The sequence below is a fragment of the Penaeus monodon genome, chromosome 7 (genome assembly GCF_015228065.2).
Source record: "Penaeus monodon isolate SGIC_2016 chromosome 7, NSTDA_Pmon_1, whole genome shotgun sequence".
NCBI classification, from domain to species: Eukaryota; Metazoa; Arthropoda; class Malacostraca; order Decapoda; family Penaeidae; genus Penaeus; species Penaeus monodon.
This window is the reverse complement of record NC_051392.1, coordinates 10889774-10895329: the sequence shown is the minus strand read 5'-3', so window position 1 is coordinate 10895329 and position 5556 is coordinate 10889774.

The window sequence follows — 5556 nt, the reverse complement described above, 5'->3', positions numbered from 1 at the left end:
TCAGTGGTCACATAGACCCTACAAATAACTCCTTGGTGCCTGAGCACTTTTATAAACCCATCTTTGTACAAACAGAACAAGACTACAGTGGACAGTTCATGTGCCAGTTGCCAGTGGCTTGAGTTTTGTTTATAACATGATATGTATTTTTAAAACCTTGAATCTCTTGATTTCATGAAGGTGCTGACTTCTTTCATTTAGTGGAATTAAAAAGTCATTATGTATGGGTTCCTTAAACCATTCACTTTTTACTTATATTAGTTGATATAACCAGGAAAAAAGTAGTACATTATTTTATATGACAAAATTTGTTTTCTGTCTTGAAATACATTTTAGGGTTATAAAGCCATCAAAGTCAAGCAATTAGCTGCATCTTTGGATCTGTCAATTTGCACGAGGTAGAATGAACCAGCCAAGTAACCACTGGCCCATTGCATCTCTCTCTGAGCTAATCATAATCTGACTTGGATATCAGTTTGACCTTGTCAAATGGCTAAGGAGCCACTTAGACAGTCTTTACAATTAATCTCTCCAACATGACTATATTATGTTTAAGGTATCCTGACTGTGCCAGTGTGTAGCACTTTGGCAGTTTAACTACACAGTAGCAGTATAATTGTATAGCAGTAAGGATGTCATTAGCCACAAAATTTAGAGTAGGTCTTTCTGGTAAAAAAAGAGATTAGTGGGAATATTTCAAACAAAGTTCATGGGTTCAGTGACCATGAGTATTGTTGGCTATTGAATGATGAAAGTCCCATTCAGATGAAGTAATTGCAGTGGTGAAATACTACTATCTGCAGTTGATTTGTCATCAACATTGAAAGGCTTTTTAAATTTACAGGCTTGCATATTAAAAATTAAGGAGCTACCTTATAATGGAAAATGCAGCAAAATTTGTGTTTAAAACAACACACATTGTACAAACTATAGATAATGATTTGTGAGAGGATATTACATTTAATTTTGAGCAACCAGTGTCTTTGCTTAAAGGAAATTATGGTAGCCAGTACAAATTTTATTTACTTTTTATTTAAATGTAAGATATACTTGTCATTTACAAGGAAGGTGAATGGACTGCTGACGTTTATTGGTTTTGTTTTATTTGTTTTTACGACTCATTTTTGCAAAAAAGATGAGTTGTGGAACTTTTTGTTTTATTGAAATATGTGGAAGATATGTTTTAATTTGCCCCCCCCCCCAAAAAAAAAAAAAATGTATATAAATTATTATTATTATTATTATTATTATTATTATTATTGTTGTTATTGTTATTGTTATTGTTATTGTTGTTGTTGTTGTTGTTGTTGTTATTATTGTTATTGTTATTATTATTATTATTATTATTATTATTATTATTATTAGTTATTATTATTATTTTTTTTCTTCTTCTTTTTTTTTTCTTTTTTTTTCCATGTTTTCTGGAAAAAAGTTGACTCTTGGTTTCAGTCCTTTATTAAAGAGTAACTTAATTAAATTTTGATTTAGAAAACTGATTTCAGTCGTACAATCGTATTACTAGTGATAATAGAAATAGAAATAAACCCATTAGTACAGTTATGTGCTTTTTTTTTTTTTCTTTCCCTGAATGGTCTGAAATGACCACCTTTTATTTAATGATTTATGTTAGATTATAAGTAGTAGTAATGTTTAGGTGTTAGATAGTGGACAAGTGCATATTTGCATTACATACATACATACATACATACATATATATATATATAAATATATATATATAAATATATATATATAAATATATATATATATAAATATATATATATAAAATATATATATATAAATTTTATATATATATAAATATATATATAAATATATATATATAAAAAATATATATATAAATATATATATATAAATTTTATAATATATATATTATATATATATATATATATATATATATATTTTATATTTCCCTATATATTTTATACATTTCTCTCTCTCTCTCTCTCTCTCTCTCTCTCTCTCTCTCTCTCTCCTCTCTCTCTCTCTCTCGTCTCTCTCTCTCTCCTCTCTCTCTCTCTCTCTCTCCATATATACATGTTTTTTTTATTTTTTTAGTTCTTCACAAGAATGGGGAAATGCAGTAGTGGGTTTGGGGTAGTGCGAACAAGCGCTGTGAGTGTATTGGGTGTAGCAGGGGGAACTGGCCTCTGTATGTCTGCCATGCTCCAAAAAACTGTGTTCACTTTCCTTGAAACAGTGTGCTTGCAAAATATCAGCTGTTTAGTGGTAAGAGAGTTATTGCATAACTGTTTTGGTGGTTACAAGTTGTTTTCTATTTACCATTTTTAGTGGTTTTTGTTGTTGCATTATTGATATTAATGTTTTTCCATTTAGTTATATATTTGTATGGTGAAACATTCTATATATTTAGCAGAGTGTGGTCATTTTTATTAGACCTTTATAGATTATATATTTGAAATCTCAATCTTCTGTAAAGTATTGGTAATTAGTTGATATATAGAGATATTTCAGAAGAAAATGTGAATGGATGTATAAAGGGTATGAATAATAATTTGTATATTTCAGTGCTCAAAAACTAAACTGTGGAGGAGTTGCTGTACTGTGTCCATGGGCAGGGGAGTTGGTTGTCTTGCTGTTATATCTGCATCAGGTCTGGCGACACCCCCCACTACATAGCCAAGCAGCTTCTCAGGAAACCCGGATTACTGATCCTGGCTTACTTAAGTTTGTTGCTCAGACAGTTGAGAAAATGTCTGAAGGTAAGACTGATTACAGGTGAAAATATTGTATTTAGGATCATGGTTATAGCTGACAAATTTGATTTTTTTTCATTTATTTACTTATTATTTATTCATTTATTTATTGGTTCCTGACAGTGCATATTTTCACAGGGTGTGTGACTTGCTTTCTGCACCCTTGCGACTAATATTAGTAGTAATTTGCATGTGCATCTTTAATTCAACACTGTAATCATTATAGGGCAGAGGATCATTTGAAATGTGTATTTTTACATTTTTTGTCAGTTCTGATTAGGCACTGTTTCACTTATTTTTAGTAATATGACTTGCTCATTTAAATCGTAGAGTTTAAGAGACCTAATACATCAGATGTGAGTATTTGTATTTCTTTTAAATTATTATATCGTCTTCGTAGATTATCACATTTTTTTTTTACAGAATGCCTCTCCACACATGAATGGGGAGACTGTAGTAACTACTAAGAGGTTTTCTGCACACCAAACAGAAAGATGGTATAGACCCTTAAAGGGACGCAGTGATGCAATGAAACAAATCAGAAAAAAGTAAGCAAATAGTAAATTTATTTTATTAGCAGTGAGATGTTAATTGCAAGTGTAATGATAATTAAAATATCATAGCTCTAGTTTTGGACCATAAAAGTGCTAGAATGGTTATCCTTTGCCTTTAGGTCAGATTCTGTGGTATTTCTCAGATCACAGTTTGAGTTTTTGTTAACATTAGTCTAAGAGGTAGAAAAAAAATCATAATACACAAACTAGATTTTGAAAATGAGGCTACAGTTTCAATATCCACCTGCATTCCATCTTCAGACCTGAAGATGGATTCCAGGTGGATTTTGAAACTATAATCTCATTTCAGTAAATCTATAGTATCAGCACGGAAGAGTGTTTTACCATTCATTAGTCTAAATATGCTTGTCTTTTATATGTTGTAAATATTACATATTTTTTTATGAACAGTAAATTTTAACACATCTTTTTTTTATATAATTCATGCCCTCCTAGGAGTAGCAAAGTAAGATTACAAGATAAGTAGGATACTGCAAAGTTTCCACTCACTGGGTGAATAGTGTGTGTATAATAATGGAAATCATAATTCAGGAAATCTGATTAATTTTTTCTTTGTGTTTTACCCATTTTTTCATCCTTTCCTCTTCCTTGTTCTGCCCCTGTTCCATCCTCTGCCTCCTACATTTTCTTCTCTCTTTGACTTACTACTATGCAATTATGTGCTGATGGTTCTTGGAATGTTTACAGAAGAGCTAACAGAATGGAACGCAAAGCAATGCAAGAGCGTTTGCAGAAAAGATACCGCCCCCAGATTCCTTGTCCTCTGTCAGCTGGAGAGATGGGCCCTGTTGACCTTGTTGATGTGACGCAACCATTGGGAGAAGCTGGACCTTCTAAAAAGCCTACCATGAGCCGTGCTCAACAGCTAGTAAAGAAAAGTCATATTGTAACAGCTCAACAAAAAGTAAAGGTATGTTTTAAAAACAGTAGTTCCTAGGTTTTTTACAATAGTGATACCATTCTCAAACCTCCAACACTTCCATAACCCCATGTATGGGTATTTAATATCTTTATTATTTTTGTTGTTATCTATCTATTAGTATTTTTGCAGTGCCATGTATAAAAGAAGGGGGTAAAAATTAATTTTACCTTTGGGAATTCAATGTTTTTCCAGGAACAACGTGCAGAAGAAGAAGAAACGTGTCCAAGCAACAGAGCGCAGGGCAGCACAGGCCCGGAACAGGCTCGGAAGTTCGGGCCTGAGTAACAATTTTTAAATAAGGGTTGTTTTCAGGTAGGCTTGTTTCTATTTAGGGTTTTATTCGGAAAAACTAGTTAAAGTAGTGAACTATACCAAAAATAATTAGCTACTGAGCAGAGGATCATCTTGGGTATCTCCTTTTTTTTATTTTACAAACTAGTTATTGTTTTAATCCTTTTTATTTATGATCGTGCGAATTTTATGAAAGGGCTATATTTTTTTTAATTTTAAACCCCTTTTAAAATAAGCCTGTCATGGCATGGTGGTAAACCCGTTTCCGTGGTTTAACTGTCATGTTCAGCAAAAAATAAACCCTGTATGGCTTTCCCCCAAACCCCAATGCCTGTGGGTTTTTGTACTATCCCCGTAGAAATTTTTTTGCAACAGTGGGTCCACAGTGCTGAGCCCGCAAGGGAAATATCAGTAGGCCTGTGACCTGCCTGATATCCTTATTTCTTTAATTTGAGGAAAAGCATGTTTTTCTTCCAATACTTAATGTTTACAGTTTCATTCTTATTGATGAAGTTTAAATTGTTTCTAAAATTTTAAAAAAAATAATAAAAAATAGAAATAAGTTTAAAAAATAAAAGAAAAAGGGAAATATGTGGATAGGTAAGACAAATAATGACTCCCTGGGATTAACGCTTGAGAGCCATCTATGTGTAAAAGGGAATAGAAAACTTTTATACAGGGGCATGGGATTTTAGTCTTCCCCCCTTTAAATTTTGTTAACCAAAATGCCCTGGATTTTTTTCTGTCCCCCGAGTAGTTATCCCACAGTTGGGATTTTTACAGATCCAGTTTTCAAAAGAATAGTGACTGAAAGCAGTAAATAAAGAAAAATTGAATATCTCTGTGATAAAAGGGACCCAAAAAGGATTTATGGCCGAACACTCCAAATTTTGGAAAAATGGGGGAAAGTCAAAGAAAATGAAATTTTTTAAACATTGTAGAGTTTCCTAAAGAAGACAAGTAATAATCACTGTGAATCTTCCTATTTATTTTTGTAGAGCAAATAAATTTCCCTTTTATCAATTTTTTTTTTAGG